The following is a 17,156-nucleotide window of genomic DNA, read 5'->3' as shown; positions in this document are numbered from 1 at the left end:
CACAGAGGTCAGTGGGCTGAAAACCAATGTAGAATTCACTTTTCCAGTGGTGTGGACTTCATAAGATGAGATAGGCATGTAGAGATAAAACAGTCTTGTAGGTGATGGTACAGAATTTTCAACAGAAGCAGTGTAGATGGGAGCCAAAAATTCCCTATGGGCAGAGCTCCTTGTCTGTGAGGTTGCTAGTTATATGGTAAATAGCAATCTGAGCTATGCAGCTCTGCAAGGCAATAATACTTGTTCCACAAGCCAGAGGACCATGTAACTTGATTTCTCCTTCTCCACCATGTCTTTGACAAAGCATGTGTATCCATCATCTGGATTCCAAAGACTGTTAAATGTCTCAGTCATTAGGAATTGAAAGGAAGGTTGTGGGGCCTTTATCTTAGCATCTACTTCTGGTCAGCCTGGGTTCTTAACTACAGATGGCCTTTGAAGTTGGGCTATACAGTCCACAGGTGGTTGTTAGTGGCTTCTCAGAGATAACGAGGTACAACTTTTCCTAAGGTGGGATTTTTTCTCGACAAGGACTGTGCGATTGTCACTCCCAGCAATACTGTCATGGACAGATACATCTGCAACAGGTAAATTGGTGAGAATGAAGTCAAATAGGTTTTTTTTCCCTCTTGATTCCCTCATCAACTGCCAAAGACCTAGTCTAGCAGTTACGTCCTTTAGGTCTTGGCCAGCTCGGTCTGTGGGAGCGCCACCAAGCCTGGATCCCAATCCAAGGGATATTCCTGACAGTATGCTCTCCTCATAGTTTTTAAAGTTTGATGCCATCTTTCCAAAACTTCTTGTGACTCCAGATGATAAACTGTGGACTTAAACTATTTTATCCCCAAACTGTTTATTACTTCCTCAAACAGCTGTGACATGAAATTTGACCCTTGATCCAGTTGTATTTCTTTAGGTAAACCATATCTTGTAAAAAAAATTAATTAACTCCTCCACAATCTTCTTAGTTGTAATATTTCTTAAAGGTATCACTTCAGGAAACCTGGTAGACAGATCATGAAGACACATTATTGTCAGTAAATACTGATTTCCACTTTTAGTCTTAGGGTCCTATATAATCGATCATGACCCTCGTAAGAGGTTCTTCAAATGCTGGTCTTGGGATTAAAGATGCCAGCTTAATCACTGCTTGTGATTTTCCTGTTATTTAACATGTATAACACGTTCTACAGAATTTGACTACATCCCCAAGCAATCCAGGCCAAAAAAATACCTCTGTATTTTTTCCTGTGTTTTCCTAATTCCATCAGTCAGGTAATCAGGAAATCCCCAGGGTGTATCTCGCTTGAGAACCATTTTTCTGCGTTGCAAAACGGTGAGAGTGACAGTTTCTCTGGGGAGTGCAGCCATGCTCATGGCACTGTGAGTGGCTCAGCTGCACAGCGGGGGATGAAAAGAGGGGAAGAGCAATAGTGGTATGAGACTCGATAGTAAGGGGAACAGACAGGTGTTTCTGAAGCCGTAGATGTGACTCCAGGATAGTATGTTGCCTCCCTGATGCCAGGGTCAAGAATGCCACAGGGCATTCTAAAGGGGGAGGGCAAACAGGCAGAAATCGTGGTACATATTGTTACCAATGACAGGTAGAAAGAGGGATGAGGTATTGCAAGCAGAATTTAGAGAGCTAGGAAACAGATGAAAAAACAGGCCCTCAAAAGGTAATCTCTGGATTACTTCCAGTGTCACACGCTAGTGAATATAGAAATAGGAGATTAATCCAGATTAACGCATGGCTGGAGAGAAGGTGCAGGAGGGAGGGCTTTAGATTTTTGGGACATTGAGACTGTTTCTGGGGGTGGTGGGACCTGTACAAGGCAGACGGGTTGCACCTGAACCAGAATGGGACCAACATTCTTGTGGGGAGGTTTGCCAGTGCTGTAGGGGAGGGTTTAAACTAACTTGGCAGGGGGAATGGGATCCTGAGAGGAGGTTCAGCACGGGAAGATGTAGAGCTAAAATTAAAAGAGAGAGCATGTGAGTCTGGAAGATATAGAAATTATAGGCGTGTTAAGGCACAAGGGAGTTTGGCAAGGTTGGATGGTATTTATTTTAATGCGAGGAGTCTGACAAATAAGGCAGATGAGTTGAGGGCACAAATTAACTCATGGAAGTATGACGTTGCTGTCACAGAGACATGGTTGAAAGAAGAGCAGGATAGGCAGCTCAATATTCCAGGATATAGGGTCTTCAGGCAAGACAGGAAAGGAGGTACAAGAGGAGGGGGTACCGCAATATCAATCAAGGAATCAATTCCAGCAGTAAGGAGGGATGACATTTTAGAAGGCTGCTCAAATGAAGACATATGGGTAGAACTGAAAAACAAAAAAGGAGCAATCACATTGCTGGGAGTGTACTATAGGCTCCAAACAGTCAGAAATGAAAGAGCAGATATGTAGGCAAATTTCAGAGAAGTGTAAAAATAATAGGGTAGTCATAGTGGGGGATTTCAACTTCCCCAACATTAACTAGGTTAGTCATAGTGTGATAGGTTTAGAGGGAGCAGAATTCTTGAAATGCATCTAGGGGCAACATTTTCCCTGTCGGGGGAGTGATGTGCAGGAGTGGGCAGGCGGGTTCCTGATCGGCGCCCCCAGTTGGGGATGTGCACTTGGAAGCGCTCCCTGTGCGGGCAGGGGGGATTCCCCGAGCTGGGAGTGTGCTCTTTTACGAGTGTGCACGAAAGAGCGCACAAGATCTCCCTGAGGCAAAGTGCCGCCTCAGGGAGATCGCTGGAAGTTTCAAAAAATTTTAGAAGTGTGAAAAAAAAACTGCTGACAAGTTCCCTCATGTGACGCTGTCAATTACTTTTGTTTCAACATTTTGTAAACATTTAAAATCCCTCATGAAACCTCATCCTGCCTGTGGATGAGGTTTCATGTATTTTCAGAAGCCTGCCTGGGCTCCCGGCCTGCCCGCCAAGCTTAAGGTTGGACGGGCAGGTCCATTAATTACCTCAATTACTTTATTAATGGCCTTAAGTGGCCATTGACAGGTCAGCAGGCATGCAGCCGACTCGGCTCCGCGCACGCCAACCTGAAAATGTATATGACGCGGGGTGACATCAGGATGCCCACCCAACGTCACCCCGTGTCATTTTATGCGTCGGCGAGTGGGACCCACCCCCCTCTTGCCGGCCGGAAGATGCAACCCCAGGAGAGCTTTCTAAGGCAGTACAAAGAAGGTCCTACAAGAGAGGGGGTGGTCTTGGACTTAATTTTAGGGAATGAAGCTGGGCAAGTGGTAGAGGTATCAGTGGGGCAGCATTTTGTAGGTTGTGATAATAACTTCATTAGATTCAAGGTTGTTATGGAAAAAGACAAGGATGGCCCAGAAATCAGAGTTCAAGATTAGGGGAAGGCCGATTTTAATAAGATCAGATATGGTGTGGCCAGAATGTACTGGGAACCTTTACTTTTAGGGAAATCTGAATCAGAGCAGTGGGATTCATTCAAGAAGGAAATAGGGAGAGTACAGGGCCAACATATTCCAGTAAAGATAAAGGGTGGGACCAACAAATCCAGGGAACCCTGGATGTCGAGGGATATGCAGGATTGGATAAAGAGAAGGGAGGCTTACGGCAGATACCCAGGGCTCAAAACAGTGGAAGCCCGAGAAGAGTATAGAATGTGTAGGGGGGAAACTTAAAATGGAAATTAGGAGAGCAAAAAGGGGGCATGAAAAACATTGGCAAGTAAAATAAGAGGAAAATCCAAAGTTATTTTACAAGTACATTAAGAGTAAGAGGATAACTAGGGAAAGAGTAGGGCCCATTAAGGGCCTTGGTGGTAATTTGTGCGTGGAGCCAGAAGACATAGGTAGGGTTCTAAATGAATACTTTGTGTCAGTGTTCACAAATGAGAGGGACAATGTGGGTATGGAAATCAGGCAGAAGGACTGTGATATAATTAAAGAAATTAGCATAGAAAGGGAGGAGGTTCTAAGTGGTCTGGCAGGCTTAAAAGTAGATAAATCTCCAGGCCCGGATGAAATGTATTCCAGGCTGTTGAGTGAGGCAAGGGGGGAGATAGTAGAGGCGCTGGCAATAATTTTCAATACCTCTCTGGCCACAGGGGAGGTGCCAGGGGACTGGAGGACAGTCAATATGGTACCGTTACTCAAGAAGGGAGAAAGGGATAAACCAGGGAACTACAGGCCAGTCAGTCTAACCTCAGTGGTGGGGAAACTATTGGAAGCAATTCTGAGGGAGAGAATTAATCTACACTTGAACAGGCAGGGATTAATCAAGGAAAGTCAGCATGGTTTTGTTAAGGGGAGGTCATGTCTGACCAATTTGTTTGAATTTTTTGAAGAAGTGACCAGGTGTGTAGATGAGGGCAATGTATTTGACGTAGTCTACTTGCACTTCAGCAAAGCTTTTGATAAGGTCCCACATGGGAGACTGATAATGAAGGTAAGAGCCCATGGGATCCAAGGCAGTTTGGCTAATTGGATCCACAATTGGCTGAGTGGCAAGAAGCAGAGGGTGATGGTCAAGGGGTGTTTTTGTGACTGGATGCCTGTGTCCAATGGGGTTCCACAGGGATCGGTGTTGGGTCCCTTGCTGTTTGTGGTATATATAAATGATTTAGATTTGAATGTAGGAGGGTTGATTAGTAAGTTCGCAGATGACACGAAAACTGGTGATATGGTAATTAGTGAGGAGGATAGCCTTAGATTACAGGAGGATTTAGACGGGCTGATCAGTGGCAAATGGAATTTAATCCGGATAAGTGTGAGGTGATGCACTTGGGCAGGACAAACAATGCACAGGAATGAATGATGAATGATAGGACCCTGGGAAGTACTGAGGATCAGAGGGACCTTGGTGTGCATGTCCACCGATCCCTTAAGGTAGCAGGACAGGTAGATAAGGTGGTTCAGAAGGCATATGGGATACTTGCCTTTATTAGCCGAGGCATGGAATATAAGAACAGGGAGGTTTTGCTGGAACTGTATAAAACGCTGGTTAGGCTACAGCTAGAGTATTGTGTGCAGCTCTGGAATCCGCATTATAGGAAGGATGTGATTGCACTGGAGAGAGTGCAGAGGAGCTTTACCAGGATGTTGCCTGGGCGGGAGAGTTTTAGTTATGAGGAGAGATTGGATAGACTGGGGTTGTTTTCCCTGGAGCAGAGGAGATTGAGGGGGGACATGGTTAAGGTGTGTAAAATTATTAGGGGCAAAGAAAGGGTAGACAGGTAGGAACTATTCCCCTTAGTGGAGGGATCAATAACCAGGGGGCATAGATTTAAGGTAAGGGGCTGGAGGTTTAAAGGGGATGTGAGGAAGAATTTTTTCACCCAGAGGGTGGTGGGAATCTGGAACTCACTGCCTGAAAGGGTGGTTGAGGCAGAAATCCTCATAAAATTTAAGAAGCATTTGAACGTGTATTTGTGATGCCATGGCATACAAGGCTATGGGCCTAGTGCTGGAAAATGGGATTAGAATAGTTAGGTACGTGTTTCATTGGCGCAGACTTGATGGGCCAAAGGGCCTTTTTCTGTGCTGCAGACCTCTATGACTCTATAAATGCCCTCCATTGGAATTCCATGAGCCATCCTCAGAATCTAATTTCTATACCATAATGGGATAGCATCCTGATGCACCTCCCTCCGGATTTCATTTGCCGAGACATGATCCGACCTCTACTTTCTCATTGAAATATTGACCCAAGGGTAATAAGATACTGGAATGCATTTTGCTTCTGTTTCTGAATAAGCTTTCTGATATAACTGCTCTAATTGCAAAACATTTTTCTGTAACAACACTAACCTCTTGGAGTTAAACACTTCAGCTGAATTGGCTGTAATTTTTCCTCCTGAAGTGTTATTAAACACAGTGCCAGATAACTAGATTTCGATACCTTCTTCTTACCTTTGAACTGCCTTCCTTTCTTGTTTATCTTGTTCTTCCCTATGAGCCTTTGATATCATTACAACACAAACAGGAAACAATACAGGGTGTTCCTTCTGTAACACCTCTGTTGAGAACACTTCTATAGGCTGCTCAACCATCATAGGCATCACCCACATTTGCAGTCCAGCTCTATTATTACCCAGAATAAATTGAACCCCTGCAATGGGCAGTTTTTCCATCACTCCAACTATAGCTTCACCATTCTTCCATTTGCTCTTTAAATTTACCTTCCACAATGGAATAGATTTAACATCTCAATGAACCTCACTTATTATTACCTTCTTCTGCAATACTCCCTTTGAACAATAAATATCACTATCTCACAACATTAAGGATTGACTAGCCCCTGTGTCTCTTAAAATTTTAACATCTTTACCTATTCCATCCTGTACACATGGAAAAACTTTCCCTTCACATACAAAATCTTTAAACATTTCTGCAACCCGCTCCTCAGAATTCTTGCTTAAACTGTGAACACATTCCTCATCAACACTCATCATCAACTTAACTTCTGGTTATTTTTTCCAACCCAATCAGACTTATATCTTCTACTCCTGGACAAGTCTTAACGATTGCCAAAGACAACTTGCAGTCTCACCATTTCTAAAATACCTCACCAACTCCTGAATTCAAAGTGCTTCTCGTACTCGTAACCTTAAGATTCACCAATTCCAAACCAATCAAAGACTTATAATTTCTATCCAACCAAGAGGCCCCAATTGTTATGACACAGCAGTTGGTAAAGGCTGTTATTTACAATCCCAGTGGAAACTAAAGAACAGCCATAACTTATATTTTCAATTGGTATGTTTTGAGTTGCAGCTCTAAGTTCAGGAATAGGCATGTAACTTGTAAATTGCTGTTCAAAGACACTTGGGTGTACTTGTAAAAGGAACACAAGAAATTAAAATGTAGGTACAACAGGCAATTAGGAAGGCGAATGGCATGTTGGCTTTTATTGCAAGGGAATTGGAGCACGAGAATAAAGAAGTCTTGCTACAATTATAGGGGGATTTGGTGAGACCACAGCTGGAATAATGTGTGCAATTTTGGTCTCCATATTTAAGGAAGAATGTACATGTGTTGGAGGCAGTACAGCGAAGATTCACTAGATTGGTCCGTGGGATGCAAAGATTGTCCTATGATGTGAAACGGAGTGAATTGGTTCTGTATGCCCTGGGGCTCAGTGGAATAAGGAGCAATCTAATTAAAACATTTGAGCTTATGAAGTGACTTGACAGGTTAGATATTGAGATGCACCTGCTCCCCATATGCCACAATTCCCTGAGAGAGCAAAAATCTACCTATCGCAGTCTTAACTATATTCAATGATGGTGCATCCACAACCCTCTGGGGCAGAGAATTCTAATGATACAACCTTTTGAATGAAGAAATTTCACCTCATCTTGGTCCTAAATTATTGGCACTTATCCTGCAACTGCACCCCTTTGTCCCAGAATCCCCAAGCAGGAGTAACAACATGTAGCATTTTCTCAGAAACATTAAGCTAAGCAAGCAGAAGAGTTGCTCACGACATTCCTGACAGAACATGGATGAAGCTTGGAGTTGACACCTTCACTCTTACTGGGACTCATTATCTCATCACAGTCAATTACTATTCAGACTACTGGAAGTTAGCCCAGCTGACATCAATGACTACCAGTGAGATTGTAGAACACCTGAAAGCACAGAATCATCATGGCGCTCCTGACATTGTGATGAGTGACAATGGCCTTCAATTAACAAGTGAAGAATTCAGACACTTCATGAATGATTGTGAAAACCTGGCCTAAATAGCCAAGTGGTTATGGTACTGGGTTTGTAACCCTAAGATCAAGAGTTCAAATCTCACAATGGCAAAACTATGAATGATTGTGAAAACTTGGCCTAAATAGCCAAGTGGTTATGGTACTGGGTTTGTAACCCTAAGATCAAGAGTTCAAATCTCACAATGGTAAACTATGCAACAATGTAACTTCATCAAGAGATCAAATCTCACAATGGCAAACTATGAAACAATGTAACTTCATCTGAAACAGATGGAAACAGGTTTACTCAAAAGAGTATCAAGAGTTCAAATCTCACAATGGCAAACTATGAAACAATGTAACTTCATCTGAAACAGATGGAAACAGGTTTACTCAAAAGAGTATCAAGAGTTCAAATCTCACAATAGCAAACTATGAAACAATGTAACTTTAGGCTTGGCCTAAATAGCCAAGTGGTTATGGTACTGGGCTTATAACCCCAAGATCAAGAGTTCAAAAATCTCACCATGGCAAACTATGAAACAATGTAACTTCATCTGAATAGGAACAGATGGAAATGTGTTTGTACTCAAGCGAGTTATCAAGAGTTCAAATCTCACAAGGGCAAAACTATGAAGTATCCCAATTTTGCTTGGCCTAAATAGCCAAGTGGTTATGGTACTGGGTTTGTAACCCTAAGCTCAAGAGTTCAAATCTCACAATGGCAAACTATGAAACAATGTAATTTCATCTGAAACAGATGGAAACGGGTTTGTACTCGAAAGAGTTACTTTGGCCTCCTCTACCTGGGGGTCCATCTCTGCCCCGCTGAGGAATCCTGGCCGGCGAACTGGAGACGAAAGTCACCGCTCGCCTGCGGCGCTGGACAGGACTGCTCCGAGTGCTATCTTACCGAGGTCGAGTTCTGGTCATAAACCAGCTGATCGCCGCCATGTTGTGGTATCGGCTGGTTACTTTGACCCCTCCCCCGGACTTTGTCACAAGAATCCAGAGATTGTTAGTCGACTTCTTCTGGGACAAAAGATTGCACTGGGTCGCTGCCGAGGTTCTGAGTCTCCCGCTTAGGGAGGGTGGTCAGGCGCTAGTGTGCCTACGCACACAGGTGGCGACTTTCCGCCTTCAGACCCTGCAGCGATACCTCTACGTTGAGCCTCCTCCTAGATGGTGTGCCCTGATGACGTATTTCTTCCGTCAGGTGCACTGCCTGAATTATGACGTGCAGCTCCTGTTTATAGAACAGCTGGGCCTCGGTGGCTCCTTGCAGGCGTTGCCCGTCTTTTACCAGGACCTGATCAAAGTCTGGAAAGTGGTCGCCTCGCGACGCAGCTCTCCCCCGTCAGGAGTAGCGGCTATCGTCAGAGAGCCGCTGCTCAGGAATCCGCCCCTCCGTCCTTTTCAGTGGTTGGCGGAGAGGAGGGCTGTGGCCGCAGGGGTGACCAGGATCGGGAACGTGCTGGGTGGCGGAGGACTGGGCTGGATAACTCCCGCAGGAGTTAGCGCGACACGCGTCTGTCAGTGTCCAGGTCGCAGCCAATGCCATCCAAGACCTGAGAACGGTCGTGCTCAGACCCGATGTTATTTTGGGTCTTGAGGTGGCCCAGGTGCACGGTGGTCTTCCGTCTGAACGTTCCCCTGTTCGGATGGAATTCCACATTGGCCCCAAGCCCCGAACCCTCCCTCGGGTGCTGGTGCCCCGCAATATGAGCCGCCTCGGGGACATGCCCTCTGTGCCTTTTGGCACGGCAAAGAGGGGCTTTTTGTACGGACTGCTGCTGCACACCTTCCATTTTCTCGCCCTTGTCCGTCGACCGGACACGCCCTGGCGTGCCTTGTTGCTGTCCGGCGGCGGAGGCCCCCGATGGGAGGCCCTCTATGGAGGTGTCCTCCCCCTTTCTATCGGGGACCTGGGTTGGAGGGTGTTGCATGCAGCAGTCCCTTATACTAAGAGGATGCATAGGTTCACGGACTCTCAGGACACGTGCCCTTTTTGCGGTCTTGTGGAGTCCGTGGACCATGTATACATAGGGTGTTGTAGGCTGCACTCCCTTTTTAGTTATTTGAAAAACCTTTTATTGATGTTTTGTTTGCACTTCAGCCCCACGCTCCTGATCTATGGGCACCCGGTGCGGAAGGGGGTCGGGAAGGAGGAGGACCTCCTCGTGAACCTGCTCCTGGGCCTGGCCAAGTTGGCAATTAACAGGTCCAGGCAGCGGGCGATCGACGGGGGAGTCCCGCCCGATTGTTTGTCCCTCTTGCGTGGCTACGTTCGCTGCCGGATGTCCCTGGAGAAGGAGCACGCGGTGTCTGCTGGCACTCTCGAGGCCTTCCGTGCTCGGTGGGCACCGCGGGGACTGGGGTGTTTTGTTGACCCCTTTAATCACATTTTGATTTAAAGTTTGTAAGTTTCCTTTAAACTTTGTTCTTGGTTTTACAGCTGACCTGAATTAGGGGCTGTGCCTGATTTGTCCCAATTTTGTTGATTTGGTTTTCATTTAAAAGATTATCAAGAGTTCAAATCTCACAATGGCAAACAATGTAACTTCATCTGAATAGGAACAGATGGAAACATGTTTGTACTCGAAAGAGTTACAGTTTACCTTTGAGCTTGGCCTAAATAGCCAAGTGGTTATGGTACTGGGCTTGTAACCCCAAGATCAAGAATTCAAATCTCACAATGGCAAACTATGAAACAATGTAACTTCATCTGAAACAGATGGAAACGGGTTTGTACTCAAAAGAGTTACATCTGAACTTGGCCTAAATAGCCAAGTTGTTATGGTACTGGGTTTGTAACCCTAAGATCAAGAGTTCAAATCTCACAATGGCAAAACTATGAAACAATGTAACTTCATTTGAAACAGATGAATGATTGTGAAAACTTGGCCTAAATAGTCAAGTGGTTACGGTACTGGGTTTGTAACCCCAAGATCAAGAGTACAAATCTCACAATGGCAAACTATAAAACAATGTAACTTCATCTGAAACAGATGGAAACGGGTTTGTACTCGAAAGAGTTACAGTGAATCACTGTCCTTGCAGCAAGCGCTGATGGTTGATTTAAAAGATTTAAAAGATTATCAAGAGTTCAAATCTTATTCCTGGCTGGCAGGAACTGGAGACGAAAGTCACCGCTCGCCTGAGGCGCTGGACAGGACTGCTCCGAGTGCTATCTTACCGAGGTCGAGTTCTGGTCATAAACCAGCTGATCGCCGCCATGTTGTAGTATTGGCTGGTCACTTTGACCCCTCCCCCGGACTTTGTCACAAGAATCCAGAGATTGTTAGTCGACTTCTTCTGGGACAAAAGATTGCACTGGGTCGCTGCCGAGGTACTGAGTCTCCCGCTTAGGGAGGGTGGTCAGGCGCTAGTGTGCATACGCACACAGGTGGCGACTTTCCGCCTTCAGACCCTGCAGCGATACCTCTACGTCGAGCCTCCTCCTAGATGGTGTGCCCTGATGACGTATTTCTTCCGTCAGGTGCACGGCCTGAATTATGACGTGCAGCTCCTGTTTATAGAACAGATGGGCCTCGGTGGCTCCTTGCAGGCGTTGCCCGTCTTTTACCAGGACCTGATCAAAGTCTGGAAAGTGGTTGCCTCGCGACGCAGCTCTCCCCCGTCAGGAGTAGTGGCTATCGTCAGAGAGCCGCTGCTCAGGAATCCGCCCCTCGGTCCTTTTCAGTGGTTGGCGGAGAGGAGGGCTGTGGCCGCAGGGGTGACCAGGATCGGGGACGTGCTGGGTGGCGGAGGACTGGGCTGGGTGCTCCCGCAGGAGTTGGCGCGACGCGCGTCTGTGAGTGTCCAGGTCGCAGCCAATGCCATCCAAGACCTGAGAACGGTCGTGCTTGGACCCGACGTTATTTTGGGTCTTGAGGTGGCCCAGGTGCGCGGTGGTCTTCCATCTGAACGTTCCCCTGTTCGGACGGAATTCCACATTGGCCCCAAGCCCCGAACCCTCCCTCGGGTGCTGGTGCCCCGCAATATGAGCCGCCTCGGGGACATGCCCTCCGTGCCTTTTGGCACGGCAAAGAGGGGCTTTTTGTACGGACTGCTGCTGCACACCTTCCATTTTCTCGCCCTTGTCCGTCGACCGGACACGCCCTGGCATGCCTTGTTGCCGTCCGGCGGCGGAGGCCCCCAATGGGAGGCCCTCTACGGAGGTGTCCTCCCCCTTTCTATCGGGGACCTGGATTGGAGGGTGTTGCATGCAGCAGTCCCCTATAATAAGAGGATGCATAGGTTCACGGACTCTCAGGACACGTGCCCTTTTTGCGGTCTTGTGGAGTCCGTGGACCATGTATACATAGGGTGTTGTAGGCTGCACTCCCTTTTTAGTTATTTGAAAAACCTTTTATTGATGTTTTGTTTGCACTTCAGCCCCACGCTCCTGATCTATGGGCACCCGGTGCGGAAGGGGGTCGGGAAGGAGGAGGACCTCCTCGTGAACCTGCTCCTGGGCCTGGCCAAGTCGGCCATTAACAGGTCCAGGCAGCGGGTGATCGACGGGGGAGTCCCGCCCGATTGTTTGTCCCTCTTCCGTGGCTACGTTCGCTGCCGGATGTCCCTGGAGAAGGAGCACGCGGTGTCTGCTGGCACTCTCGAGGCCTTCCGTGCTTGGTGGGCACCACGGGGACTGGGGTGTTTTGTTGACCCCTTTAATCAAATTTTGATTTAAAGTTTGTAAGGTTCCTTTAAATTTTTGTCCTTGGTTTTACAGCTGACCTGAATTAGGGGCTGTGCCTGATTTATCCCAATTTTGTTTATTTGGTTTTCATTTAAAAGATTATCAAGAGTTCAAATCTCACAATGGCAAACTATGAAACAATGAATGATTGTGAAAGCTTGGCCTAAATAGCCAAGTGGTTATGGTACTGGGTTTGTAACCCCAAGATCAAGAGTTCAAATCTCACAATGGCAAAAACTATGAATGATTGTGAAATTTGGCACTACTCATCATCACCACGCTATCCCCAGTCAAATAGAAAGATTGGCCCTGTTTATTTATGTGGCAACACTAGGGGGAATGGTTCCTGCACATGCTTAGTTGCAGTCTCCGTGTCCGCTGGCATCATCAAAACAAACACATTGGCTTGACACAGACTAAAAATAAAGTTCAAGTTACTTATTTTCAGGTCTGTGCAGTCTTTAATCAATTGCAAGTTCTTGTATTTAGTCCACATATTATTTAGCAACTGTTCCCCCTGTAAATCATGTTTCTGACAATCCAGCAAATTAAGAAGATATATAATCAGGAAATTTCAATAAGTGAGATTCTCAACTTTCAATATGCAGAATTGATTGTGATATTTAGTTTAAGGGCACTTTTAGTTTGTAAAATCAACTAGAAAGTAGAATTTTAACTAAAATATTTAAGAAAAATTACCCAACATGGAACTTGCAATGATGACCTTGGGATTAAGAGTGCATTTTGTACTGGTTGAGCTACGCAGGCTGTGTAGCAACTCCCTGCAGAAAGCCATAACACACTGGATCTAGCCTAAGGAGGCAACACTCACATAAGATCTCATTGAGATTGTAATCCTGTCATAGACTGGGATTTGAGATGAATTGTTGCCAGCAAGTTTACGTTTTTCTATGTGCTACAGTACTACGTTGTAATGCTACAATGGAATTGCCATGTTAATGCCACCCAATGGTATTACTGGCAACATACACACATAAGTATTGAATTTTAACATTGTTATTCCCATGGGAAATGCTTACATTGGAGGTTCCAATGACCCCATGATGAGCTTTCAACCTAATGTTCATACCATCACTACTTCCATCTCCATAACATCACAACTTTTCCCGTCTCAGCTTACCTGCTGTTGAAACCCTCATTCATGCCTTTGTTATCTCTAATCTTGACTATTCCAATGCACCTTGGCCGGTCTCCTACATTATGCCCTCAGAGGTCATCCAAAACTTTGCTGCCTGTGTCTTATCTCATAACAAGTCCTGTTCCCCTAACAGCCCTGTGCTTGCTGATCTACATTGGTGTAGTATAAGGGTCTGGCATAGAAAAGCTTAACATAAGATGCGGTACAGTACTGCCCACAGTATGATTAAAGGAACACATGACCTGAGTCTCAAGGGCAGTCTTGTGCTGGGCAGAGATGTATGTAGAGGCAAGCATGGAGACAGCTTCTAGCTTAGACCTTATACTATATATATGTATATAGTTACTAGTAGTTAATAACACTTACTGTTAAACTATACAAGACTCAGAACCTTTTCGTGGGACCTACTGAACTACACACATCTTACAACATGGTGGCAGCTATCAGAACAACCCAAAACCTCAGATGCTGGAGAAGAAATTTAAAACCTGAAAAGATTGACAAGACAGCATTCTGATCTGACTGAAAGCATCAGAAGCGAAGACGCAGAGTACCTGAGAGAAGCTCCGAAGCAGGATTGGGAGCAGAAGACAGAAATAAAACTCCACGCTGCAGCAGAAGACTCCACTGAATTCTGTGGAAGTCCAGCTTCAATACCCAGAGACTGCAAAATCAGATTAGCAGGGGTAAGCTAAAAAACTTAAGTTCTTGGCCAGAACGAGTTTTAAAATTCTTTTAAGTCAGCTATTTTGCTATTGCTATTGCAGAATTGCTATTTTAAAATGCAGTGCAAACAGACCTAGTCCTGAGCTGGCGCCTGAACATGTGGTGGCCTGGTTCACTCTGGCTGAGAGAAAAAAAATTTAAATAAAAAAATTCAGCATTTTAAACCCCAACAAAAGCACTTAGATACTGCGGGGAAGACTCAGAAGGTCGATCTAGGGAGTTGCTGCTAAAAATTTAAAACACAGAAATTGTGGCCCTCATTACTGCGGGAGCCCACCGAACAGACAAGTGCGGGAAATCTCATTAAGAAGAAGTGTACGGCAGTGCTATCTTGGATTTCCCAACAGCATTTAAAGCTATACACTTTTAATTTTAAATGACCGTGCATCAAAAATCTACCTTGCCAGACATGTTGGGACTCATCCAAAACTCAGACCAGTCACAAAATTGGGGACACTGGGGAAAGAGACTCCTTAGATACATGACAAAAACAAAAATACCTGGAAAAACTCAGCAGGTCTGGCGGCATCTGTGGAGAGGGACACAGTTAACGTTTCGAGTGCGAATGACCTTTCAACAGAACTAAGTAAAAATAGAAGAGAGGTGAAATATAAGCTGGTTTAAGGGAGGTGGGATAAGTAGAGCTGGATAGAGGGCCAGTGATAGGTGGAGATAACCAAAAGATGTCACAGACAAAAGGACAAAGAGGTGTTGAAGGTGGTGATATTATCTAAGGAATGTGCTAATTAAGGGTAGAAAGCAGGACAAGCAAGGTACAGATACTCCTAGTGGGGGGGGTGGGGGGGGGGGTGGTGAAGGAATCAAAAAAGGCTAAAAGGTAGAGATAAAACAATGGATAGAAATACATTTAAAAATAATGGAAGTAGGTGGGAAATGAAAAATCTATATAAATTATTGGAAAACAAAAAAAAATAAAAAAAGGGGGAGAATCAGAAAGGGGCTGGGGCTGGAGGAGAGAGTTCATGATCTAAAATTATTGAACTCAATATTCAGTCCGGAAGGCTGTAAAGTGCCTAGTCGGAAGATGAGGTGCTGTTCCTCCAGTTTGCGTTGAGCTTCACTGGAACAATACAGCAAGCCAAGGATGGACATATGGGCATGTGTACAGGGTGGAGTGTTGAAATGACAAGCGACAGGGAAGTCCGGGTAATGCTTGCGGACAGACCGAAGGTGTTCTGCAAAGCGGTCACCCAGTCTGCGTTTGGTCTCTCCAATTTAGAGGAAACTGCATTGGGAGTAACGAATGCAGTAGACTAAATTGAGGGAAGTGCAAGTGAAACGCTGCTTCACTTGAAAGGAATGTTTAGGCCCTTGGACGGTGAGGAGAGGGGAAGTAAAGGGGCAGGTGTTGCACCTTCTGCGGTTGCATGGGAAGGTGCCGTGGGAGGGGGTTGAGGTGTAGGGGGTGATGGAGGAGTGGACCAGGGTGTCCCGGAGGGAACGATCCCTGTGGAATGCCGCCAGGGGGCAGAAGGGAAGATGTGTTTGGTGGTGGCATCATGCTGGAGTTGGCAGAAATGGCAGAGGATGATCCTTTGAATGTAGAGGCTGGTGGGGTGATAAATGAGGACAAGGGGGACCCTATCATGTTTCTGCAAGGGAGAAGAAGGTGGGAGAGCGGATGCGCAGGAGCTGGGCCGGACATGGTTGAGGGATTTTTTTTTCCTTAGATACATGATTGCTTTAGGTTTAGACAAGAAGAGAGAAGCTGAACAGGTTTAGCATACTGGTTTATTCAATAGGTCAAATAGCTGAGAATATAATAGCTGGACAAGGCATCAATGAATCCTCAGCAAAATTTGATGAAGTTTTAAAATCATTTGACACATTAATCTGAACAGTAACAAGATACTTGAAAGAATAAAGTTTAACAAATGTGTCCAATAGCCAGGAGAACCAGTTGACTCTTTCATTAATGAGCTGTACAGAATGGCTGAAGGCTGGGACTATGGTGACCTGAAATCAGAGCTAATCAAGGACAGGATTGTTGTAGGAATGGCGGACATGTTTTAAGCTAAAGAAGATTTAAGTCTGGAAAAGACCTTTCAGATTGTTAGGCAATTCGAAATCCAATTGCAGCAAAGATCCATCTTAAGAGGTGAAAGCAAGCTATGGTACAGAGCAACTCCCACAGTCCAGCTAGTAAAACAGCAGGGGAGCAGGGGCATGCCAAGCTAAGGAAAACAACACCCTAACAGACCACTAGTGGGTGGGTGACCATGCCAACACCATGGAGCCAAGCAGCCCCACAGGTGTGATCTATGTCCAGCAGTCTTAGCACAGTGCTTTAATTACAACTGCATAGGACATTTCAGAAAGCTGTGCAATGCTGAAACAACTAGAGGCATGGCTGATTCCAAGACAATTCATGAGGTTGAGGTACATCACCATGAGGAAACACAACCATGCTTCTTAGGTGAGGTCAAAGATCAGGGATTTTCATTCTGGGACGCAAACACTTGGTCAATGGTCATCTCTGAAACTTTAAATTGGACACAGGAGCCAAAGCTTTAAATAGGACACAGGTGTTACGGTCCTCTCGGACAAGGAACCATGGCTGGTGACCCAATGGCTGACGCCACCCACGACACAGCAGCATAAAACTCCTGGTGAAAAGTACTCTGCAGGCGACACTCAGGTACAAAGACAACTGTTTGTTGTTCACAACCAAGAATGTTCCCTTTTAAGCCAAAAAACCTGTGTCAATCTCAACCACTAACAAAAAATTGATGAGGTCAACCAGCAAGGACTTGGTTCCAAATTTAAAAAGGAGTTACCGAATCTCTTTACCAGTTTGGGCAACTGAGGACCGCATACAGGATTATACTGAGGGAGGATGCTAAGCCCGTGTGCCTGTTCA

The 17,156-nt window shown here is 45.5% G+C and overlaps 1 long non-coding RNA gene across 1 annotated transcript in view; it reads left to right on the top strand.

Annotated features, from left to right (window-relative positions):
* The window catches only part of LOC121285267, a 40,178-nt gene extending 26,124 nt beyond the window's left edge, over window positions 1–14,054 (top strand). The window contains exon 3 of the long non-coding RNA XR_005944623.1: window positions 13,932–14,054. This is a non-coding gene — a long non-coding RNA (uncharacterized LOC121285267). The remainder of the gene's footprint in view (window positions 1–13,931) is intronic.
* The last annotated feature ends 3,102 nt before the right edge of the window (window positions 14,055–17,156 follow it).

This window comes from Carcharodon carcharias, chromosome 12 (assembly GCF_017639515.1).
Source record: "Carcharodon carcharias isolate sCarCar2 chromosome 12, sCarCar2.pri, whole genome shotgun sequence".
Taxonomy (NCBI): Eukaryota; Metazoa; Chordata; class Chondrichthyes; order Lamniformes; family Lamnidae; genus Carcharodon; species Carcharodon carcharias.
This window is presented reverse-complemented; position numbering and strand designations above follow the sequence as displayed.